Source organism: Astatotilapia calliptera, chromosome 15 (assembly GCF_964374335.1).
Source record: "Astatotilapia calliptera chromosome 15, fAstCal68.1, whole genome shotgun sequence".
In the NCBI taxonomy this organism is placed as follows: domain Eukaryota; kingdom Metazoa; phylum Chordata; class Actinopteri; order Cichliformes; family Cichlidae; genus Astatotilapia; species Astatotilapia calliptera.
In genome coordinates, this window is record NC_137436.1 from 23,419,377 (window position 1) to 23,446,091 (window position 26,715).

The 26,715-nt window shown below is 41.5% G+C and overlaps 1 protein-coding gene across 1 annotated transcript in view; it reads left to right on the top strand.

Annotated features, from left to right (window-relative positions):
- The first annotated feature begins 21,474 nt into the window (after positions 1–21,474).
- Positions 21,475–26,715, top strand: part of hivep2a (HIVEP zinc finger 2a) — a 120,419-nt gene continuing 115,178 nt past the window's right edge. Inside the window, exon 1 of the mRNA XM_026142552.2 lies at positions 21,475–21,977. The gene's annotated coding sequence lies outside the window, so the exon portion shown is untranslated. The remainder of the gene's footprint in view (positions 21,978–26,715) is intronic.

A 26,715-nucleotide genomic window follows, 5' to 3' on the forward strand; every position in this document is an offset into this window, starting at 1 on the left:
CATCTAAAGAAGCAACAACATCTGAGAAGCATCTGTTAGCCTGGAAAGGGTTATAAAGCCATTTCTAAGGATTTTGGATTCCAGTGAAACCACCATGTCCATCCATAATCGCCACCCATAAATAGAGAAAACTTGGAACAGTGGTGTGCCTTCCCAGGAGTGGCTAGCCTACCAAAAATTACTCCAAGAGCACATCAGTGACTCATCCAGGTGGTCGCAAAAGAAACCAGAAAAACATCTACAGACCTACAGGCCTCACTTCTCTCAGTTAATGTCAGAGTTCACGATTCAACAATATAAAAGCGACTGGGCAAAAATGACATCCTTGGGAGAGTTCCCAGGTGAAAACCACTGCTGACCAAAAAGAACACAAAGGCTCGTCTCACAATTGCCAAAAAAAACATTTTGAGGATTCTCAAGACATTTGGGAAAATATTCTGTGGACTGACGAGAGACCTTTTAGAAGGTTTGAGTCCCTGTTACGTCTGGCATAAAATTATTTATACAAAGAACGTCAAGCCAGCAGTTAAATTTGGCAGTGATACAAATCTTAAGATTGGACCAAATATCTTCAACAGTGATGTGAAAGAGTCATTACCAGTTACACTGTAACAGCTCCTTCTGGTTTTCAAGAGTGTCCACCAGCCTGATGGTGGACTTGGTTCATTTGTTTGTCATGCACTTCAAATATTGTTTTTTTTTTTCTAAACTATACTTAAGCTTTAATGAAAATAATGAATGTAAATGTGTGTCACCTAATTTTATGATGGAGGGTAAACCTGTGTGTTTTTAGTAAATCAGTTGCTGAAATAAAAATCGACTGATTTAAGCTATGTAGAGTATCTAAGGAAGCTCTGCAGGCGAACAGAGAGGTGATGTTGTTGCTATGGTGACGCTGAGCAGCTACTCAGGCAGAAGTGCTGTGCCATCTCTGCACTTACAGCTTTATGGATGGATGGGCACACGAACAGATAGACCTTACACAAGTCTCTTGTGATTGTCATGTAATGTGTTTCAGTGTGTTTAGTGCAACATAAGTCACGCCTGTGACTGAGCAGCCTGTTCCACCTGCCAAAATACTGTAAAGACCACACACTTGTGCCTAAAAAGGCTCCCTTTTTGGGTTCCTTTGCCAGGCCAAATGTTGTGGTGAAGCTCTGTTTACAGAGCCATCTGTTTATCTGTTCATTTTTTTGTCTGCCAGCAAGACAACACAAAAACTACCAAACTGAATTGTAAAGGAACTTAGTGGCTTGGTGACACATCTGCAAAGGGTCCATCATTTTATAATTTTAGTGTTAATAGTCATCCTTTTGAGTAAAAATAACATGCTTTGGATGAAGATCCACTTTTCATGTCTAATTACAATGTGAAGAACTCAGTGCTAATGATGAACCTACAGAGATTTGTCAACAGGATGTGCAGCTCCATTCTAGTATTTTAGCTCATATATTTCATATATTGAAAATTTCTATTCATTTGGATAACATAAGTAGGCACAGTACAGAGGTTATTACTGACACCTCACAGCAAGAAGATAAATTAATGATGGAATAGGAAACTTCAGTCAGCCTGACTAGCCAAGGGGTGACCACAAGAGGTGACTGTACATCTATCCCACCATAGCTGCCCATCTGGTTACACCACACAGCCAGTGGTTGTGGTGGTTAAGTGGCTAAGCTACATGTCATAGACCTAGAGTTACTTTCTATTTAGTTTTATTTGCAAAGCCCCAGTTCACAACAGCACTTGTGACAAAGTACCTTCAAGAGTAAAGATCTAGAGAGAATACAGAGAGAGCCTCAGTGATCATGTGATCTAAATAACACTTGGTGATGGTAGGAAGGAAGAATTCCCCCAATTCCCTTTCAGAAACAGGCTCATAGAAGGATGGTCATCAGCCGTGATTGGCTGGGAGCTGGAGCTGTACCAATGCATGAGGAAAAAGACCAAAAACAAAAAAACAGGTTATGGGGGTTTGTTCTCAGTTTGGTCCACCTAATAAAAACTTCAGCTGAAACCCAATTTTGTCACCAAATGTTTTCACCTTTTCAGAAATACGTACTTCTCCACCACAGTGTGGTTAGGAGGGGAAAAAAACAGGGGTAGATGCTATACATGGAAATAATACCTGTCAATGACTGGTTCTTATACAGTAAAGCACTTTTCTACTCTACCTTAGTACTCAAAGAACTCGCTTTGTACAACTTTACCTCATTCACCCATTCATGCAAGCACTTCATTCTATGCTTAAGTGCTTTCTAGTTAACATTCACACACATCTAAACTTCGATGGGTGGATCTGAGAGCAATTTGGGGTTAGTTTTTTGCCTAAGGATATTTGGCAGGCAGACTGCAGCAGCCGGGGTTTAAACTATGAACCTTCCAGTTAGCAAATGATCTGCTCTACCTCCAGAGCTACAGCCACCCACGAGGTTGTGTTTTCCATGAAGGAACACCAAAACTCAGGAAGTGGATCTAAGTCCACTTCCTGTTCCAGAACATTCAGCATTCCTCCTTGTTCAGAATAGACATTGAGATGATGGTTAGCTTTCCCCTCTTACCTTGTTTGGACTGTCTGCCTGCACTGACGGTTTTGTAAAATCCAGTCCCTTTTTGCTGCTAGATACTTTCCGTGGAACCAGCAAGAGTAATGAATTGATTTGTGACATCTTTGTTTATAAGAGTAGTGACGAGTGATTTAATTTTGTGTATCTATCAAGTTTGGGAACTCATAAGAAACAGGTCAAAATCAATACATCCATACTTATAGGTCGAGCCCAAAGCAATTAGTTCCTTTTCCATAAAAAAGTATGACTCAACACAGTAGTTTATACTGTAAAACCATTCACACTTGGTAAAACTGTCGATCTCTGCACCCCCAGTTTATGTTGCAAGCTTCTTGTTATAAATTGGAGGGGTCTGAGCTTGAAGTCAAACTGGTAAAGCCCCCTCTTAAAATACTGAGTCATTTATTTAGTCGTGCCAGAGACATTATGACTTCATCCAGCTGCCTGCCTCCAAGGCTTGGAACAAGGAATACTGAATATGTTTTGGTGATGATCCAGATTTGGGAAGATTTGGGATTTCCGCTGTTAAATTACCATAACATAGTGATAGACGTGTCCAAATCCAAGTAGTCAGTTCCATTTAAAATGCAAGTAATATGTGTGAATGCAACTTTGAGATTCAGTAACAAAGTGTGAACAAATCTGTTGTCAACTGCCATTGTTGCTTTCCTAGTATCTTTTGTAAACACAAAAGATTCCCAACAACAGAGCTAACAGAACAACTCCACTCGAGATATTTAAAGATTGAGTGTCTTGCTAAAGGGCACCTCAGTCGTCGTTGCTGAGTGACTGAAAACAGTGTCTTATTCCGACTGGCAACTCAAAGCAGTAACCATGGCTGCCATGGGAGAAAGCTCTTAATACCGCTTGTTTTGGGGTTTGGAAGAGTTTTGTGGAAAATGCCAGAATGATTGGATGGAATACTTTGACCCTCACAGATCCCTGAGAATCCTGGAAAAAGCTGGTGCTTCTGAGTGTGTGAGAGAGTGTGTGTGGATGTGTGTCAGTGTGTGGCTGTGTGTATAAGGCTTGTGAATGAACTGCTGGGCTGTATCTGTGCCCAGTAAAAGGTAAGTAAGGATTATTTTGAATAGCAAATCATAAAAAGCTAAAAAAGTATAACATTTTGGAATAATAGGTCCCACTGTTGAAGGGTTCAGGTTTGAGTTTAGGTCAGATTAATGGGGTAGCTGCTTGGGTAGACTGTGGCATTTAGTTGCACTGATTAAGGTAAAGTAAGATTCTAGGAAACTATGTTAGTATATGACCTCACAAAGATAGCTCTGTTTCTGTCAGTGTGTTAGGGGCATGTGAGTTTCCCATTGTGGAAATAAGTCAGTTGTACCAGGATGCCAGTTTCCAGCCTTGTGGAGACACACTTTTAATTCTATGGAGGGTCTGCATAGAGCTGGCAGAAACTTGCTTCCTCTTTCCCCTTTTCTCGTTCTTGTTGTCTTCCTCTTTTCCTCTCCAAAATATTCCAGTGTGGAAACATTATTGTGACTGTTGGGGAATAAGAGGGAGAAAGTAAGAACAAGTCAACATATTCCAGAGTTTAAAAACTAACCACACTTCCTGAAATAACTTGTAGAACAGCAGTAAGATCTGAATGACTTTATCCAGCTCGCATTTGTTTTGGTGTTTTGCTCTGAGGCTCTTTGTGATGTCTATCTAGAAAGGTGCTATACATATAAAAGATTACTTTACTTAAATTGTTGTGGAGGAATATTGGTCCTCTCTATGTTCATTGAGGTTTGAGGGGATTCATTTACCCACATCTCTCTTAAGGTCCTGCTACAGCACTTCAGTTAGGTTCAGGTCTGGACTTTGGTTGGTCCATTGCAACACCTTGACTGCTGTCTTCTTTCTATTTGCTCGTGTGCTAGGCATTATTATCCTTTTGAATGAACCAATCTGAGCTAAGCTTTAGATGTCACACAGGTGACCTCACATTTGACTCCAGAATACTTTGGTATACAGAGGAGTTCACGGTCAACTCATCGACTGCAGGGTGCCCAGGTCCCGTGGCTGCAGAACAAGCCTACATAATCACCCCTACATCACCGTGCTGACAGTTGGCATGAGGTGTTTGTTCTGATATGCTGTGTTGGGTTTTCACCAAACACAGACACACTGCTGTGGTTTTGTCTGTCCAAAGGACATTCTTACAGAAGGTTGTTTTTGTTGTTGTTAAGAAGTCATGCATTCAAATAAGTCATACTTGTTAAGTCTTTTTATGGTTATACAGCCATGAACTTTAACTTTTAACATGCTGACGCCTGATTCCTGTAGGGTCTGAGATGTATCTCCTGGGGTTTTTTTTTTTTAAAGTTTCTCTCAGAATTGCACAGTCTGTGGTGAAGTAGTAACTGAGACATCCACTCATGTGACGATATGTGAATGTCTTGACTGTTTCCACTTGTACCTTTTCATTGTAGAAGGATGAACTTGAAATTGTAATAACTCTTATAACTCTTCCCATCTTGATAGGCAATTTCTCTAAGCTTACAGTTGATATCTTTCCTCTGACATTTTGTTCATCTGGACCAGCACAAAATCTCCTTTTTTTTTATATAGGTGCTCACACTTACTGGTGATCAGTTATGGAAGTGCATTTGATCAGCAGCACCTAGCTATTTCCTAAAAATGTCATTTTATGTAGGTTTGTTTACTTTATGTTATCTTTAAAGCTCGATGAAGCCAGTAGGTGTGATGAGTTATTAAAAAGAAAATAAAGTTATTTAATTCCAAATATTTTGTAAATTAAATAATACATTATTATTCAATTAATCAAGTCAAAGTATATAGCATTTTGACCAAACAAGGTCTATCTGCAGAAGAATAAACACAGGTCCAGGTGATTTCGCAGATACTCTCTGTCTTGCTTTCTTTTATTTTGAAATAGTAGTTATGATCCACCACAAGAGAGTAAATGAAAACAAAATTCTGGGATAGAAAAAAAATAAAGTGGGGAACGATTAGACATTTTCTGATTGGCTTAAAAAGTGGAAGCAATAGGTGAACAATGTCATGTTATAATGACAGCAACAGTAAAGAATATAAATAGATGTCAACAGAATGCTAGTTGAGAACATTATCCACATCATGAACATAATTATTAATAATCACACTGATTTTTAACTCCTTGTTTTTCCAAGTTCACAATGAAGACACTGGTTGAGTGTGTCTGTGTATCACAGACCAGCAAGGGGCACTGTTTAGCCCTAAAATCTCTGGTATGGTGCTATTACTGTTGGAAGTATCACACCACCTATGAAGATGCCCCTTTGAACGATATTTTCATGTGGTTTGACCTTTGCCCTCCCAAGCTTTTACGTAACCCTTAGGCCACGCCTTAGTAAAATGTGAGCATGTGCAAGTGTCTGTGTCCACCAGCAAGGAACAGAAGATGGTAAGATAAAGAGTACAGTACGTGTGTGTGTGTGTGTGTGTGTGTGTGTGTGTGTGTGTGTGTGTGTGTGTGTGTGTGTGTGTGTGTGTGTGTGTGCATGTTGAGAAGTGTGTGTCACTCTGTGAGAAACTAGGTGTGGTAGTAAGGGGAGCGGTCTTGCTCTGTGTGTGTGTGTGTGTGTGTGTGTGTGTGTGTGTGTGTGTGTGTGTGTGTGTGTGTGTGTTGAATATGCGTATCCTTGTATGAGTTAGCATTAGTAATCACTCAGCTGTCATAGAAGTGCTTTGTCTTGCAAAGCGTTACAGTTCAACTCAAGCACAAAGCTGAAGGCAACTACTTGACTGTCTGCATGTGTGTGTGTGTGTGTGTGTGTGTGTGTGTGTGTGTGTGTGTGTGTGTGTGTGTATTCACTTCTCTTATGTAATGGATTATTCACAACTTCCCATAAATACTCAGCAGGTTCCTTGTTCACGGTTGTTTTTCTTTACACTGAGCAGAGCATACAGACCATGAATAGAGAGGATTAAGAGTTCCAGTCTGGGACTACAACCAGTACATTAAAGCTTGATAAATGACTCGCTTGATGGGATTGTGGCCATGCTTATTATTTTAGCCGATACTCAATGTGATGAGAGAATTGGCACCAAAACCATCTCTGTGTCATAGAAGGTTCTGTGAATACTAATGCTAAGTAGTTGTAAATGGCTGATTTAATTTGAGTCATGTGCCATGATCTCATTTTTCATGAATTGCCACTCAGTACTTCTTATATCAGCTTTAATCAGAAGAACCAAATAACCTGTGTGTGAGGCGAATCTTGAAATCCACAGAGAATTATGACCAAGCAGCAACTTCAGGGGCTGAAAAATAAAGTCAGTGTGTAAGTGCCAACACACGTTTGGACGTTCGGTGTGTTTTGCAGCATATTGATGTAATTATCTGACAAAGAAGATGGCTTACTGTGTGAGACAGGCTGTCAAAAAGTGTGTGCATGAGTTTTAGTGAGTAAAATTGTCTTTTTGTGCATGATTTGGTTCTTCGGGCTTCATCAGGCTGTGGTCTCCACCTGGGTCTGGGGTGGTTTGCGGCTGAGTGTGAAGCTGCATAAGAATTGTCACCTCCAAAGCACTGGTTCTCATTTGGAAAAAGGAGGAATGATCAGTTCATGTCTAGAAAGACTTGCTGCCCCAAGTATCTCAGATTCTTGTTCGTGATTGGGGAAGATAGATTGGGGGGAGCTGGAGATAGACAGGCAGACAAGTGTCGATCTATTGTGGTGAAGAGAGAGCTGAGCATGAAAGCAAAGTAGTTGACATCTGACCAGGACACCTCCTAAATGCCTCGTAGGTAAGGTGCTTTGTGGTGTCTGTAGCTCAGGAGCTAGAGCCGGTCATCTCCTAAACCAAAGTGGTTTGATCTCTGGCTGCTCCAGCCTGCATGCCAAATGTCTTTGGGTATGAGACTAACCCCACGTTGCTCTCTGACGCATCCATTGGAATGTGAATGTGTGTGAATGTTAGATAGAAGGCACTTCAGTGGGACAAATCATAGCGATAAGTGCTTGTGTGAATGGGTGTAAATGGGTGAATGAGTCATGTTGTATAAAGCGCTGTTTAAGAATCAGTCCAATTATCATTTCCTATTGGAAGGAAGCCCTGGCAGAAACCCAGAAGATACTTGAGAGATTGTATATCTTTGCTGGCTTGGAGGCAACTCCATGTTCCCCTTGATGAGCTGGAGGAGAGCTTCTGAGCTTCTCAGTGACCACAGATATCATTTAGATTAAGTCAGATACACCATGGAAAGGTGGAGCCAAAAATGAGGTGGGTTGTAAAGTGGCTTGCAGAGCCAAGCAAACACAACTTCTTTACAGTAACAGTGGGCTGAAATTGACTTTGTGCTTTTGTACCTGAACTGATGTCATGCTTGACACTAAATAGTCTCTAAAAGTTAACCTGTAATCATCAGAAGGTCATTTAAAATAATGTGTAGCTGTTGTGAAAGACTTTTGCTAGAATCCTCTGAGACTTGTTTAGTCACCGGGATCACAAAACGTTCTGTCTGATGAATGAGTCGCAGCTCTATTTCCTCTCCTCAAATCTTTGAGGGCTACAGTCTTTGTTTTGGTTTTGAAACAGAAATTAGATTACGCAAATGTACACTAATGCAAAACTGGTAATACAAAAACATGATATTTTTCTCAGGAACTGATGGAAACCAAAACAAAGATAAAGTAAAACTGGAACTTCTCCGTTGACTGTACTCAGAATCTCATAATAAAACGTCAGCTGTGTCAGTTTGCTGTGAAATGTTAGTGGAAAGATTTTTGTTACTTTTTAATAAAACACTTAAATGATTTTCATGATAGAAAAGAAGCGTCTACTGTGTACTACAGACATTTCACTCTGTGTTACTCTAACTCTTTGGTAAGTATTTTTATATTCAGCAGGATGTGGAAGCAAGTTGAAGCTAAAATGATGATGATGATAATTAAAAATAATACTGACCCAGACTGCTCCACCAATAACATACATGAAAAGCAGTTTTTTCTTTAACATCTCACATAATTTAAGAAAAAAGTATGAGCCATGTGTGATAAATGCTTTTGTATTATTGTATATGGAGACATTCCAATTTTAATCCATTCGATTACCCTAAATTTACATTTTTGAAAGAGCAAAAAAATAAATTAATTAATAATAATGATAATAATAAAATCCACGTCTAAAAAGCTCTAGGGTTGGTAAATGTTATTCCTTTTTATATCGCAGGTGATGCCTGTTTTTTCCCCTCTTATTTTTAAATTATCTTTCAAAGCAGAGGCGTACTGCATGGCAGAAGAACAGTGTATAATCAAAAGATGTTGATGTGTTTCATTAAAGTAGAATGACATATCCACCACATGAAAACGGCAGCTGGCTTGAAAGAAAAACAAATTATTAAAGCTGTGAGTCATACGAAGGCATTTGCTAGAGATCGACTAATGGCATTCAAGTGTTTTCCACGTGTTTTTGTTCATGTATGGCACTGGGGCCTGAAATCCTGCAAACATTTCTGTACGTATACAATATTTGTACAGTATACATTGAAAAACACTGCATGGTCTCCAAGACTGCATTCACCTTCCCGCTGGGCTTCGTATGAAAAGCAGATGCAAATTGTCACATCAGAAAATGCTCCAGCTCCCTGTCACCATGGTGCTGTGTTACCACGGTGTCGCCATGGGGACTCCGGGGCCAGTGGTGATGAGGTCATATCCCGATGAGCCTCTTATGGGAGATGGCAGACATTAATCCACTTATCTGTAACCGGCACAAACACACCCACAGATACAAATACACATGAACAGGAACACAAAGCAACAATAAGCATGTATACAGGCCAAGAGAGAAATCTGTCTGTCTGTCTGTCTAGTGTGGCAGTAAACAATTCATTGTTCCCCTGTGACATCACATCATTATCACGTTAGGAACGCCCACATGGAGAACAAGACGAGGCAAGCCAGCTATTATGACAGGGTACATGATGTTCAGCCAAATGCTGGATAGTTCTTAAATCAGACGCAATAACGAGTAACCCTTGCGAAGTGTAGCTTAGAGCATGTGTAGCACGTATGAACATACTTCTCCCGGCCCAAATCCCTTCTTTTACTCAGGTTTTTCAATGCTGGGTCATTGAATCTAACATTGGAAGTCAGTGTTGATCAGATCAGATGAGGTACTGTGTGAAAGTGCTTAGCCACCCATCGCTTCTTTACATTGTTGCTTGGAAAATGGGAAGTACATGCGGCAATTTTTGAAACATGTGTAAACAGATAAGGAAATTTAGTATATAAAGCAATAACAACAATATTCGGTCTGACCACCTTCTTCAATACAGCCAGAACTCTTTTAGCAGCTTTCTTGTAATTTCTTGACGTAGTCTTCAGGAACGGTTCTCCAGGATTGTTGAAGGACATTCAAAGCTGTTTTGGGCTGTTTCTGCCTTTTGATGATCCCACTCTGCTACAATGAAGTTAGACTCTAGGCTGTGGGGAGGCCAGTCCATGAATTGAATTTCAGTTTTCTTCAATCTGGGTATGTTTTTACTGCATTGGGAGTGTTTTTGGGATCATTGTCATGCTGAAAAGTGAAGCTATTCTGATGGTGCTTTTGTATGTGTTCAAATGTAATCAATTTTGACAAAATGTCCAACAACACTGGGTAAAATGCAGTCCCAAACCATGACAGAGCCTCCACCATGTTTTACACATGGATGTAGACATTTACTTTTGTATGTCTCTCCTGATGTCCTCTATACTGACAACAATTTGAACCAAAAATGTTTAATTCTCTCCACTGGACCTGATTTTCAAGTTACAAGAACTGGGCTGATTTTCCTTCCAGTAATTTATCATACCTCAGCCACTTCTTCCTTCCCCCCTTCAATTAGAATGGCTTTTTGACAGACATCCTTTCACTGAGACCATTTTTGATGAAGCATTAGATGAATCAGCTGAAGAGCCAAATGCATCTCTCATGTCCAGCTCGTGGATTTTTTCCCCCCAGTTTCATAATGGTATGACTTTCAGATACTGTTCCTCTGCTGTGGATATGTAGGCCTACAACTTTTCTCTTCCACTTGTCCAGTTTTCTCAAAATCTTTAAGACCACACTGCACACCATGCTGAGATATATATGTTTTTTTTTTGTGATCAACATTTTATTGATTTAAAACGGGGTTGGGGGGGGGGGGGGGGTACAGACATATACAGCACAACTGTAAACTGCAGTAGCAAAGCAAACATTAGCAAACAAGGCATAGGGACAGCAAAGAAAAGACACAAAAACACAAAGTTAAAACCAATTATTGCCTCTTCCAGGAGATAACTCTGGATGAGAAGATTTTCCAAGCGTCAACAGTCGTGGGTCGAGCTTTATTTAATTTTGCTGTGGTATGTTCAAAACCAATAACACGGATAAGACATCGTCTCCAGAATGATTCCATACAAATGTCAGGACAGAACCATTGCTTTGTAATAGTCTTCTTTGCGGATGTAAATCCAGCGAACAACATTTTGCATTGCATTTGTTTCAAGGAGATTTCAGAGGTATCATTAAGGAGACAAAGACCAGGATTGGGAACATAAAAAACTTCCAGTACCTCAGATAACACAGAGTTCACAAAGACCCAAAAATCGGATACCACAGGACAGTCCCAAAACATGTGCAAAAACGTGCCAGGTGATGAATCATTGCAGATGTGACAGTAATATGTAGCCTGTAGTTTCATCTGGAACCTCCTATAGGGCGTAATGTATGTTCTGTGTATGGTTTTGAAATGAATTAATTGATGCGCCAGGTTCTTAGAAGTCAAACTCAGATTAGACCACACTGTATCCCAGTCTATATTAACCTGTAGTTCTCCCAGTTCCCTGACCCAAATAGATTCAATGGGCAGGGACTTCATACCATGTTCAGCTAATTTGTTGTAGATTTTGGAAACAGAGGGTCTGCCAGATTTAGGCAGGATCCAGTCCAACATGGGATGAGAGGGAAGAGGAGAGTCCCAGGGGACACCGTATGCTTTTAAAGCGGATCTGAGCTGCAGATATACAAAGTAAGAAGATGCAGGAAGAGAAAAACGTGTCCTTAAGTCCTGAAATGAGCAAAGGCCTTGGGCGTTGAATAGATCATCAAAAAGGTTTATCCCGAGTGAGAACCAAGAGGGTTGAACAAATGGTCGGCTGCCACATAGTAACTTTAAATTATGCCAGAGTGGTGAGCTTTTACAAAATTTAACTGGAGCACCCAGCCGCCGTTCTATCTTCCTCCATACCTGTATAGAGTTGGCAATAATAGGTCCAAATTCGTTGTTGTTGTAGAGCGTATTGGCGGGAACATTAGCAAACAGAAGATCTTGTAGTCTATGCGGTGCTGCCTTGGCGGATTCGATCATTTTCCACGCAGTAGTAGTCTCTGGGTTGACCCACGTACTAAGCGCCCTGATTTGGAATGACCAGTAATAAAACTCAAAGTTTGGTACTGCCAGGCCACCAAACAATTTGGGCCGCTGCAATGTTGACAAACGTATCCTAGGCCTTTTGCCATTCCAAATAAATTTAGACACCGCAGAGTGTATGTCTTTAAAATAAGTTAGAGGAGGAGAGAGTGGCAACATAAAAAAAAGGAAATTAAGCCGTGGCAGTATGTTCATCTTTACTGTGTTGATTCTACCCTGAAGCGAAGTTTTTAAATTGTCCCACCTTTGAAAGTCGGATTTGATCTTATTTAGCATAGTAGTAAAATTCTCCTTGATTATCTTTGGAATACTATTATGAATTGAAATGCCCAGATAAGTAAAAGTGCTTTTGATCTGAACACAACCGGGTAAGGAAACTTTCGTAGCTTTATCGTTCAAAGGCATCAAAGCAGATTTCGACCAGTTTATTTTGTAGCCAGATAGAGAGCTGAAATGGTCAAAGTTTTTAATCAATGGATGGATGGACGTCTCATAGTTGTCCAAAAACAGAATAATATCATCCGCATATAGAGATATGATATGATTATGACCACCAATTCTTATGGGAGAAATCGTGGACTGTCTAATGGCTTGTGCTAAGGGCTCTAGAGAGAGGCAGAACAGGAGAGGAGAGAGAGGGCAACCCTGCCTTGTTCCACGCTGCAGCGTGAAAGGGGGAGAGACCAGGTCCCCTGTTAAGACACTAGCAAGAGGTGAGTGATATAGTGTTTGAATCATAGCAACAAATTTCTGCTTAAACCCAAAGTGTTTTAATACCATCCACATATAGTCCCACTCTAGCCTATCAAAGGCTTTTTCTGCATCAAGTGAAAATACTGCACATGGATTTTGATAGCTGTTAGCAGCATCTATGATGTGCAACAGCCGTCTTATGTTATCAGATGCAAGCCGCCCTCGGATAAATCCTGTCTGGTCTGCATTGACCAAAACATGGATAACTCTTTCCAGGCGCAATGCGAGAGCTGTTGCAAGATATATATGTTTTCAGCTAATAGCTCTTTGGTACTTTGTTAGGATAAACATACTGTGTTAGGCTCCTTTATAATGCTTGAATGATTGAAATGTCAGTGAAAATAGATGAAAAATGTTCAAAGAAAAACTTCATCATACCATCAGAAAACCTGGAGAACTAGCCCTCCAAATCACTAAAAAATGACGAGAAAGGCCTGGACATTTACACATCACTGCATGTCATGACACCTAACCATGATATTACTGCCTTGTCACTATACTGCCTTAGAGCACTAACCACAGGACCCACTGAAACTAACATTCAAAACACTGAAGCGCTCACCTTTGCTTTAAAACACGACAAATCTCCGTTAACGAGCTACCGCGGATCGCCCCGTGTGTGGGGCTGGACAGCGTCAACACGTTAACGAGCAAACTGCGCTAACGCAGTAGTTCCCACCCATGTAATTGAGCATTGCGTGTAGGGTTGCCAACTCCCTGAAAAATAAATAAGGGACACCTCGTGGCCAGGGCCGGGCGACCCAGTTGTCTTCACCCTTCCCAGTGTGGTGAATTTTCTAGCTCTTTTTTTGTGTGTGAAATTATTTTTTTAACCATTTGACTTGAAGTTGATTTAAGTACATGCATATTCTATTCTTTGTGATATGAACACATGTGAAACAAATGATCATTTAGCCATTTATTTTTAGCTCAAAATGACAACATTAACACAGTAAAACAGGTCTCCTTCTTAAACAGAAGCCTGTCATGCTTAACTTTTGAGAATATAAGTAAATCTTTCTTTAAAAGCACTCTGTCCTGCTTAACTTAAAATAATAGAAAACAATAGAAAGAAAAACATTCTTGTAACAGTGCACATTTAGTGCATTTAGTACAATTGGCTTCAGTTGAGGTATTATTTCAGCTTTTCTAATGCTAATCAGCTGCTCCTGTTTGTAAACCCGCTTGTTCCCATGATTATGCATCATAACTCATCATCATTATTCATCTATGTATTACTTTTATGTATTAGTCATCTATTTGTTGTAATCATCTATCCTTGCAGTTGTTTATTACACAAAATAAATTATATTATCACACTTCTGGCCACATAGCGCTGATATTCACTGCACATGCCCATATTAACTTTTTCCAGCCAGGTGTTTTCCTTTTCCCATTCTTCCCTTTCTCTGAGGGGAACAAACATTGCTGCTCTAATGCTGGGCTCACACTGTGCGATTTTTGGCCCATTTTGAGCCGATTTTTGAGTCGTGCGACCGTTTTGGTGATCGGACCGATTTTGGCCTTCATCGTGCGTCGTGTAGTATACGTGGGGTAACGAGAAGTGATTAACACCTCACGACCAGCTCCCGATCATCAATCGCTTGGTCGGGAGGGTGTCACCACAGGCGCTCACACTGCTCACGCGCAAACACGTAAACGTCGGTGAAAAAGACGGAGCAGCACAGCAGTGCAGCGTGTGATCTGGACACAAGCGATGGAGGCACTACTTGTAGAACTTCGAAAAGGCTCGGATGAGCTTTCCAATGTGGCCTCACAAAATGATCACGACCACAACAACCGTGAAAATAGTTGGATCTACATCGCTGCTCAATCACAGCTGCCTGATCAATGTTTTTCATTAGCAATTTAGCAAAGTTGATGGTGGTGGTGGCGTGTCTGTGTGAGTGAAAGACAGAGAGGGAGAGGGAGAGGGAGAGCGACAGATTTTCTGTTATAACCTTCATGTTATGGAGGCACAGTGTGAGCACTCAGGTCGCATCAGAGCATCGGGCGGTATAGTGTGAGACCTGCATCGTGACCTATGAACTTCTAACCCCTGCGAGTCAATCGTGCAGTTTGAGCAGGAGCTGAATAACGTGACTGAAAAAATCGCACAGTGTCTGCCCAGCTTTAGGTGTACTGTCGTCCGAGACTTGCACCGCAGAGTCGGCGTTTGTTTCCCTGTTGGCCATGCTTCTTGTTGTGGTCATCTGTTGTCTTCCGGTATTTTCTCCGTAAGCGACCTTTCCTCGACCAATGAGATGAGCGGTAATCTGAATTGTCATACTCGAATTGTCATAAGTGTGCTGTCAGCTCATTGGTCACAAAGCAGGAGAGGGGCTGGGAATTATGTTTTCAAACAAAGCGTTAATTCCATAAACATTTATAGACTACTTTTGATTCTCACTGTATTACGGGACAAAGTGCGTCCCTTATTAGCTCAATACGGGACGTGTACTTTTGTTTCGAAATACGGGACGATTCCGTATTTTAAGGGACGGTTGGCAACTCTAATTGCGTGTCACATCCAACATACTGTTTTACTTTTGTCCATGACGCGCTTACCTTCAGGGTCATACTTCACATGAAGACCAAAATAGTTCCAAAGGCCAGATCTGAAGGCGGGTAGGGGAGGTTCAATTTGCCATGTTGCAACGAACTTAGCTTCTGTCTTGCTAGCTTGCGCTGCGCTCAGTGGATCTGCGCTCGACAGTGCAGCCTAAGCGGAGTAGTCGAACGCAGATCCACTGAGCTGTCAACACAGACAGCATCGTCAGAAGAAAAGTTGAAAAATTTTGCATTGTTCGATACATATGCGTACCGAACCGAAAGCACTGTATCAAATGGTTCAATATCGATAAAGCATTGTTGCACCCCGAGTATTTATATATTTATCAATGTAGTTTGTTTTTTTTGGGGTTTTTTGCAGCCTCATCAGAGAACAGATTTTTCACGATTGCTTGCAACTGCCCAAACCTTGAAGCTTTTTCAGATCTAATTTATTTATATTTTCCTTTTGTGAAGAGGTGTCATAAATGTTTATAGTTTTATACAGATGGAAAATCGACCAGCTTTTGAAGTAGCTCCACCGACTGTCCTATGTAGCAATGTTTTTCCCCCTTCCAGGTCTCTACACCAGTAGCATGACTAAAAAAATGATGAAACAAATCAAATGAAAAATTGAATAATTCATGATAGCAGAACCTTCTGCTATACTTTTTCTTATTTTCTGTTTTAAATATATGTTGGAAAGGTCAATCAATGATGACATTAAACAAGTTTTAAAATGAGGTCAGCGTATGTAAACTAAAAGCTCAGGTGTTTCATTGCTCTGTCATATGGTCGTCATAGAAACACAGCTCTACTGGTGAGCACAGAAGCCCCACCCATTACTCAAAATGTTTTGCTTGTGAGGGGCTGCCAATCAGAAGGGAGTTAGCTTAAAAGGAAGGCGGCCTTAAAGGGAGCAGAAGTGAATTAAGCAAAGCTGTTTTAGTAGAGCGCATGAAAAAAATATATGAAGTTAAAAAATTTGTGGATATCTATTCATCCAGGAGCCTATCCCAGCTGCCATAGGGAGAAAGGCGGGGTACACCATGGACTTCTCACCAGTCTGATGCAGATAAATGGAATATGTTCCCTTTAAATCATCTTTGGGTTCAATTTACTAAACCGTTTTGCTAGTTTTAGCTTATAAATGATCAGTCATATTATTAACTTTATATAAAAGATGATCATAGCTACTGGGCCTAAAAAGCAAAGACAATTCAGGAGTTCCTCAAACCAGTTCTTCCAGTTTCAAAAGGATTTCTTTGCAAAGTCTATGAGAAAACAATCCTTGTCTCTTTTTACTTCTGACCTTTGTAAACACATTCCTTATGAGGTCTCAGGTGTTTATATCAAGTCTTACTGAATGCAGTATTACGTTATATTCCCCATAAGCGTCAAAGTGGATGATAAAGCAAGCCAAATTTGAGTAACTGATTTTTTAGTCAGTACCAAATCAGTCTCTGATGACTTCTCGGCATCTCAGACTGCCGATTGTTTGTTTAGAACTCAAGTGTTCTTTGAATAGCTGGAATTGCAGGGGAGCAACTGGCATCACAACTGTGAGCGGAAGGTGGGATTCACACTCTGCAAAATTCACACCACTCCAGACAAACACTATGTCCTGGAACACTGGAAAACAAATTAGAAATAAATCACTTGCTTCTTCTGGTGGCTCTATTACCACAGGAAAAGTGCTTGAAATGTGACTCAGGACAGTCATATGTTGGTTTCTTTACTGTAGGCCTTGAAATAATAATGCCACAAATACAACCCTTTGAGATAAAACTTTCACGGTGTTATCGGCTGTGGGCACCAGCGAAGCCTTGATCAGAAAAAAAACAAAAAACCCCCACAGTGTTTCTAGTCCCTTCACTGATGGCTCCATCTTTGCCGAACAAGATCTTTTCCTCTTTCTCTTTCACTCTCACCTTGGGTAACTTCTCTAAAAGGACGGATGCCATCGAGACAATTATCAGACCATTATGTGTCATTATGTGTTCCCGGGTAAAATGGGAGCCATTTGAAGATGTCTGAGGGCTGTGCAAAAGGCCTGACCTGTTTATTGTCAGAGTGAATGGTTACGTCAGAGCCCGTGTCTTTGGCTAATGCTGTACCTGTCAGAGGCATCAAACCTGTGAAGCTGCAGGTACAAGGTCCAGTCATTTATAAAATCTGCCACCTGCTACTGAAAGGCACTTGCACAGCCTAATGTAACTTAATAGCACAAAGAGATAGCCACATTCAAAAAAAGAGGCTTTAACAAGCCTAATTTATTAGCAGGAGGGCTGCCTAAATGAGCTCTGCTGTATTTCCAAATGTGTTTTACACATGAAAGGAGCCAGAGTAGGTATTGTGTGAATACTAAGGGCCCACCTAAAAATATAGTGCAAGCCACCAGATTGATGCACAATTGTTGCACTCACTTTCTTGGATTTTCAGTGGTAAGAAACATGATTATAACCATTAGCACATGGTCATCTTCTGGCATCATTATGGTTATTTTTCAAACTGTTCAACACCGGCAGAGTGTTCTGAACTAAAACTAGAATATAGTAGCTACAGTTTTAGTTTCATGTGATGTTGGCTCTTGGCAATATGTAACTCTGAACTTCAAAAGCAACTGACATAGTCAAACCCTAAAACAGTTCAACATTATTAGGAATACGTGAAGATTAATGTCACTTCATATGGCGCTTTAGCCAAGATCCAGTCAGCTTAGCTGAGCATAAGTATTGTGCAGCAGGATTGGCTGGCTTCCCTCAGTCCTGAAGTACATAAAGTCAAACAACCAACACTTTTGCTGTTCACACACAAAAATCCTAAACACGTCATAGTGACATATTATTCTATCAGAGCACTTTGCTCTCAGACTGCAGGCTTGCTTGTGGTTCCTGCAGTTTCCAAAAGAAGAATGGGAGGCAGAGTCTTCAGCCTTCTGGTCCCTTTCCTGTGGAAGCATCAAGCTCCTTGTGTGGCTTAAGGAGACACACGCTCTTGATCTTTAAGGTTAGAATTAAATTTTTCCTTTTCCTTATGTAGTCTGCAGTGAATCAGATGAGCCTAAACCATGCCTTTGTCATGCTACACTAGGCTAAAGTGGCTGGGAAACTTGCTGCTGCTATTGTCTACTGTCTCCTGTGACCTGTCCATAGTGTAGACACAGATTTCACTGTATTATGGCACATCCCAGATAGGAATGAATGCAGCTCTCTTGTGGGCCACATTTGGCCTCGACTGAGGACACTAGCTCTAAGTAAGTACGGGTTACTCTTGCTTCTACTGTTGTTGGTCCATCAGTCAGCTGTGGAGAAGAGTGACATTATAAACACAAAGAGCTGAATCGAAACCGAGCATTTAAAACAATGAAAAGTGCCCACTGCAGCCACTGCCTCCACTTCTCACACTGTATTTTTTTTTTACCTTAAACTAACGTTTTTTGCACTTCTCCCATTCCCAGTGAATTCTGCTGTCACTTCCTTCCCTGCTCTGGTCAGCTCATCAACCAATCAGGATTCAACCTACTGCTACGGCTGAAACTCCTTTCTGCAGTCTCCCTGTAAGCAAACCTACACAAACGGACAGAACTATCACCATAAGACAAGCATTTTATAGTGCCAGATACTGATCTGGCACTAGAGAGTGAGTTAGAGTGTAGTCAAAAATGACAGTGAGGAAAAATCTTTTATTTTTATTGTTTAGACAATAAGTTTTCTTCCTGCCAGTCACGTTTAGACTTGTGCCTTCTGTGACGTCTGTGGGAAATCGAACCAGAAACCCCTTTTAATCTTCCACATGCACCTCACCAGAAATGTAATAACTTAGTTATGCTATAGGTTTAAAATGGGTTTCCACTTACATCAGATTTCCAATGTGGATTTCCCTCCGAAGTCTTAACTTTTTAGCGCTACCAGTTTGACTGGTGCAGCTTCAGATTTTTCCTTCCTTAACTCTTTTACTGCCACGCCCTGCTGTAGAGATTACTGTGAAGCAGAAAGGACTGCTGCTAACATGTATACGCTGAGCACATAATTTTGGTAAAACGGATGCAGCATAATTAAAAGTCATGAACAATTCTGATGAAGATTTTCTTTTCCACACAGGTGGGAAGGTCACGCACCCTCTGCTTCCTCAATCAAATACAAGCACAGTAAAACAATACAAACTCACATAAGAATGAAAAAAACACAACACTCATTCACGAACAATTAAAGATAGAGTATAAAGTGATAGAGAGAACACTGCGTACATAAAATAGGTCACGTAGGTCAAAACAGACTCCGTTGTAATTCAACCCATGTTGCAATTTAGAGTCTGCATAACTCCTGGCCCACCTAGTTTTTTGCTGTATAGTCAGCACTGATGCATGCCTGAGTCAAATGTTTAAGAGCTTAATGGTCAGTATGAAGGTAACACCAAATGCCCAGATGAGAAAGCCGATGCTGAAGGAAAACGATGTGAAAAGAGTGCAGGACTGAGAGCCTCTTTACCAAGAGTTGGCTGTGCATCCATCTGTCTTTAAGATGATACAAGAGACATCGACAGCAAACAGAGACCACAGAAAATTACTGAAAGAAGCACGTGACCACACCCAAATATGTTCCTGCCAGCTAAATCTCAAAATGATGGAGCACAGCAGCACAGGAAATGGACCAGTCAGATATAAAGTTTATTTTCTGTGCAGTCAATGCCATGGCAGACGGCTACTTTTCTTCATGTAAACCACACAACCAAAGAGTTTCTCCTGTTATTTTTTAACACGTCTCACATAGCCTTGACCAGTGGCTTTAGAACAGGCTTTGTGAGACCTGTAGAAATGTGTGCATCAAGAAATGTTTAAAAAATATCATTACTTTGACATTAGCATATATTTTGTTTAATCACATGCCTGTGTGGAAGCTTGCTTTTACAATTGCTTTTTACAATTGTAACCATTATTTTGCTTGGATAAAAACTATTTTCTCTGAAAGACTAAGATTTTAAGTCCCCTGTCTTAAAATCAAACATTCTAATTTCGCAAACGTGGTGAAGGCAATACTCAGTCAAAGTGTGTGATTTAGGGATCAATTACTCATGATGTAGGTCTTGTAGAAGAAGAAGAATGCACTTTATAAACCATGCTAACCAGTAACAGCTAAAATAACAAAAAACAGTAGCATCTGTGCCATTAAGCAGAAAGAAAATAATTTTTCAGGCTTTGTGCTCATGCTACCAAAAGCAAACAAGGCTGAGCAATAATGAGATGTTCTGTTTATCTCTCCAATGCTCTATTTAGTGGTGGAACCAGCATCTAGCAGCTCCAAATGTTTCTGTAGTGGGAAAAGAGACTGAATGAGAAAACAAGCTTCATGTTCTGCAGGTGAAAACTTCAAACTAAGGGTTTCAATCCTGTTCCTCAACCAGAAGGTACATGCATAATAATGAAAGTAGAGGAGTGGCAAAACATGCAGCCCCTCATTCATACTCTTGGTTCTGGGTCCAGCCAAGTGTCAAGTCAGGTGAGACATTTGGGCCACATCTGGTCCATGCTAATCCCATGCCCTGCGTCAAAAACAGCCCATGGTAGGCCCATATGTGTCTGCTACCAGCGATAATTCTCAATTAATCCGTTTAATCAAATCAATACACTGCACATGCGGGAGCCTAAACATTCCAGCAGTGACTGCATGCACACACTGTATTAGAGAAAGAGGGAAATGAGGTGAACGGGTTAATTTTCTGCCATGGGGAATTAAGACATGTTCCCTGCATCCAGCTGTGTAGTAAACCCATAAGAAAAGGTAAGAAGATGAAATAAAACAAACACATATATAATATTAATAATATCTGTGGACATCTATAATTCAATAAGGTCGTGCCATCTGTAAACAATAGAAATATTTGATTTTTTTTAATACGACGACATGTGCTAGATTTTGAAGTACAATTTGCAAATAATGCTTTTGAATGTGTTCCGTTTTACTATATATCTATGGATGTGCAAGCAAAAAGAAGGCACGGAGACAGGCAGGCAGTCAGACAGACAGGTCGCTCCAGAGGTGACCGGGGAATCCTGCTCTCTCTCTGCCGGCAGACAGAGCCTCCTCCTCGGCCACTGCTCCTCCTCCCCTCCCCTCCCTCTGCCCTGGTTGCGCGTTGGGGGATCCGACGACGTCACAGCGGCACACACATTTGCACGGACGCGCGCCTGCAAGCGGACACACACACACACTCACACACACACACACACGCCCTCTCTCCTCGCTCTCTGCCGCTCCGTCTCTCTCACTCTCACTCTCCTCTATGCTGCTATTCTGGGAAGTGGCGCTTGGAATAACCCCCGTGTGCGTATGAGTGTGTGTGTGCGTGTGTATGTGTCTCCTGATTTCACCCTGACACACGCACACATACACACTCACAACACAGTCAGACGCACACATTTACTGTCTGTCTGACTGCAGGAGTGGAGCTCTGGCAGCAGAAATCCGCTCGCAGAGGATTCCTTCCAATTTTACGCGCAACTTTTCCTCGCCGGCTTCTTCCCTGCGGCGTTTCCAGCGCTCCCCCCTCGATTGTTGTGGATTTCTAACAACCACCCCCTGGCTGTTTGTAGCGGAGCGACGAGCGAAGCTCGCCCGGAATCGGATCTGCTGTCACCGGGCTGCTTGTTGTCATTTTCGCACGGAGACGCGCAGCCGGAGCGCAGACAGAAGGTAAGAGCGGAGAGGGGAAAACGAAAGCTTACGGATCATATTCTCACACACATCACAGTGACAGTGGGATTTTATGCGCCATGGTGGACATTTATGGCATCTTTTCAAGGCACTTGAGCTTTTGCTTAGCTTATAAAGGCAAGGCTATGCTGGGGGAATACCCCGGGCACGCATTGCATTGCATGCAGATTACCCAGGTTGCGTAATATCCTGAGGAATTTGCAGTAGCCTGCCCGGCCAGGCTGGTTGCAAGGCCGGGGAAGAGATAGACAGTGAGGAAGAGAGGGAGGGTACGTGTTGGTGGATAGGAAGCGATGAAAGTGGAAGCTCGGATGGTGTGTGATTGGTGTGATTTTTGCGTCCGAAGGTTGATTTGTTTTTAGCACAAACCCACGGCAGGTTGGTTTGATTAATAGACCTTCACCTGCAGTTCTCTCTGACGTTCATGTGAGACTTCTTTAATCACTCTATAGCGCGCGTGGAATGTTCAAAAGTGAGTTGAAGCTGTGACCTCCGCGCACTCTTTGGTATTTCCTTGTTGCTGCTACAGTATGATCAGTGTGACACTCCTCAGAGAGTCACAAACGACTCTTGTTGCTACAGTACCTAAGCGTTGGTTTACACTGTGCTTGCCGAAAACGAATAGGGGAACACTGGCCATTTCTTTTTCGGATGGGGGTGACTTTATCTCATATGCTCATCGTTTGTTTCCTCTGTGTATGTGTCTGTGTATGAGAGGGAGAGAGAGATGGTGGGTGGTGCGCTGGCTGGTTCCGGGAATGTTCCATGACGTGTTGCCGTATAGAGAGGGGCCCCAGCCGGGGAGACTGCGACTAACGGCTCGGCCCTGCCGCTCTTCCTGCTCTCACTCCCTCTCTCCCTCTCCCTCTGTACTCTCCTGGAAAATATGTTAGCCTGTCTCCATTTCCAAAGAAGATTTACATTATCATCTCGTAGTGGTCATCTCTGCAGGCTGGGTTCCATTAGGTCAGAGGTCAAAGATCAGGGTCTAACGCAACTGCATGCAACAGGTGGTAAGATCCTGCTCAAGGACACTCACAGCAGTGCACATGATTGGCAGGGTGAGGTCTGAAGTGCAGGTTTGAAACAGCTGAAGGGCAGCATGCAGCCAAGCTGCAGCCAATATGACTTTGTGGATCTCAGAGCATTTGTTTGATGTTTAATGTGTGACAGAAAGTTCAAACAAAGAGCTTCTCTACAAAAGCATGCAGTTATCAAATAAGTAACATTTTATGATAAATTGTAAGAAAGATTAAAAAAAAAGTATAAAACAAAAGTGAAAGAAATTATAGATTCATAATTAATGAAAAGTAAAAGTCAAATTGCAAAAGTGGAATCAATAACAATTTTATATAAATAATGCATTTGTGTGTTTTTATTATCTTTTTGTTCAGGGATGGTGGCTAATTTTAGACTACAATGGACACCATGCGCATGCTATTTATAGAAACAGTAAAAAGCTTTGGAGACTGTGAAATAATGAGAAATATGGCAAGAATAACTGCAGATGAATGTCTCTTTTCCGCCAGTCAAAGCTGCAGAAGGAAAAAGCAGCCACAGAAGTGAGTCCTGAATGTGCTCATGGTGTTGGTGGCATTTGTAGCCTGCAGCTGAAGAGATGATTACAGTATGTATTCTGCTGTCAGGGAACATGCTGCTGACTCTGTGCGTGCACGTGTCAGTGATGGATGGATGTTTGAGAGCGTGCACGGGGGAAGGCCGACCTACGTACCATCTGTCCTACTGCCACCTCAGATGGCCATCGCGGTGTAGCTACTGCGTAGGAGCAAGCATCCAGGCACGCACACACACAAGTACACTGTTACCAGGGAGGACAGGCGTATGGAGAACATGCATGAGGTGTGAGAAGACTTTCAGCACTAAACATTCAATTAATTTATTACTTAGGCCTTGTGGGAACTCTTATGTCTTCCCAACATACAGCAAGCTACCCTTGTACAAGCAGCACGCAGCGGAGTTGAAAAGGTTCATAAAGTGCTAACAGTCCTTGGCTTAATGTCTTGGAGATTTTTTTTGACATATATCATGCTTGTGCCAGGGCTGGCACAGTTTCAGGAGCATTTTAATTTAGAAGTTGCTGTGTTAGCATTTGGGACACACCATTCTTAAGCCTATGGATAGCCCGGTGGCTTGGCCGTAACAGCGGTGTTGGCTCAAGGGCAGCTGCCTGCATGGATCAGTATGCCAGATTTAAGCAGCAGCTGTCTGGAAAGTCATTTATGTCGGTGAAGCAGTGTGAGCTTATGTAACAACAAGCTACATATGTAACAACCTACAATAACAGCGGGTAGCACAGTCACCTCACTCCAAGAAAGTTGCTAGTTCGAACTCCATCTGGGTGGGGCCTTCAGAGTGTTATTCTCCCTGTGACTGCATGGGCTCCCTCTGGGTACTCTGGTTCCTTCCTGAAGAGATGTACATTATGCTATAGTCACCCTAGGGCAACCAGTGGTTGGTGACACTAACAAAAATTATGGCAACTGTGTGCAATGAACGTGTAATCTCATTGCCTTTGAAACGGTTGCTCTGAAGAATGGGACTGGGCATGTGACCACTTGTAGTCAGTTGCCTTCTTCAACGCAATTTTAATGTGTTAACATGGAAATAAGACAGAGTTCATCTGCTATCAGTTTGCAATTGACTGGGGTCAAGTTGTCAATTACATGCAGTCTGGTTGTGTTGATACAGCAATTCACTGTTGGTGTTGACATACACAGAAATACACATTGAACAGAAATTGACGATAACTACTTCCAGGATCTCAAAGATTAGAAAATGAAACTATGAAATTCCTCCATAAATCCCAAAATAGAGTCCTGGAATTACAACCCAAGAATTTAAAAAAATCATTTAGCTTCAATAAAGATTTTAAATAACAGTTTTTGAAGTTTTCTGTGCAATATGTGTTCGTTGCCTTTAAGTTGAGTGGTTTGTGTTTGTGATTATAAATAGACTACTTTCCTTTATTTGTCGATTCATTTATTTTTTTTAAATTTTAATGTTTATTGACTCTTTGCTAAGATGTTTCCTGGGAAGCAGTTAAGTCCGCAGCGAATTTCCCAAAGGAGATTATAAAACATATCATATCATAAATAGTGATGCAAATGCTGCAGGATGGTGGTGACAACCAGCTGCCTAAGAGTGATCACAGTCTGTCTGAATCAGACCGCGAATGTTTGGCGACAAGTTGCTTTCCACCAGGCGACCTGCTCGATTGCCTTCAGATTGAAAGTTGCCTCCCAACTTGAGTTTGAGGTTGTTGCTTGTTCAACTTCAGGTCGACCAGTTTGTTATGATCGTGAGCGATTCACAATCAGTCACCAAAAACGAAAAAGTTCAGTGCAACTTTCTTTAGTTGTAACAAGGTTGTTACAAGCGACCCGGATGTTGGTCAAAGATGATGATGAATAAGATCAAGTGCTTTAAGTGTGTAGAATAAAGTGCTGTATGAATGTACAGCTAAAAATGTAATTGTTTAAAGTGCTTTGAGTGGTCAGTAAGACTAGGAAAGCACTGTATAAATTCAAGGACATTAAAATTACGTCTGGTGATGTACTGTTCTGACCTTCTCAGGCCTGATACTGATATTGAGTCTTCTTTGACTCTAACTTCAAGAAAAAGGGACGGAAATATATATTTTTCTTGTTTAACATAAAGTTAGACTAAAACAGAGAAGGAATTGTAACGAAGAAATCAATACATTTATTAATGAAATAACACGTAACAGAAACAAGATAAGAAAACTTAAACTGTGTAATGTATTTATTCTTCACTCCTTTAATTTTAGCAGACAAGTGAAAGTAAAGTGAAGATAACAGTAGTGTAAGTGCCATCAAATGTTCCCACCAAGTAATGAAAGAGAGAGGAAAGGTTGCAGACAGCGCCGTGGATACCATTCTTCACTTGTTGCTTGTTTGATGTTAAATCACAATTAAGTCACAAACTAGCAAAAAGACACAAATGGAACTTGTTGCTGTGTGACTGGGAAGTGCCTTTAAACTGCTGACCGTTTGTTGTTAGAATCAGCACAGGACTACTATCAAAGATGCCGTTTCTCACGTGCAGCACACAGCAGGAAGTAGTCCACTTCAGACACTCTTTCACTACAGCAGTGGGGTGCCTGGTTAGAAGGTCCGGGAGGTTGGACAAATGACACGCGCTCACTGTGAATTCTCTGGAGATTTACCCATGCCATCCTCACACGCTGACAATCAGCATCGTGCACGCTCGACACTTTCACTGGATAATGAACAGAAGAGTTAAGAGCTGTGAAAGCAGCTCGGAGTAGAGCTGCACCGAACGGGCTCAACCGCTCGGCTGTTGTCACCAGTGCCTGATGTGGGAATTTGAGTCAGACTCAGTGAAGCAGTTGATTGTGCTACTTTTCGTCATGCCGTGGTTCCTGGATGACTGGTGTTCTGTGAGGTGTTGTGGGATTTTGTGAAATCCATACATTATTGTTGAAGTATAACTGCGAAAAACATTATGAATGACTTGCAAATCCACTGCGTCTCTCCTTTGTTTTAACTCATTTCCCCTAAAAAGCCTCTGTCACAGAAAAAACCCAGGCTGCTTGTGCAGTTTCCAGGTGATGGCATGGCTCATCAAAGGCCTTTGCAAACACGGTAAACAGCTTGTTTCTTTTGTGGGGCAAATTACAACTAACCACAAGTGTGACCCACCACCTAAAGGAGAA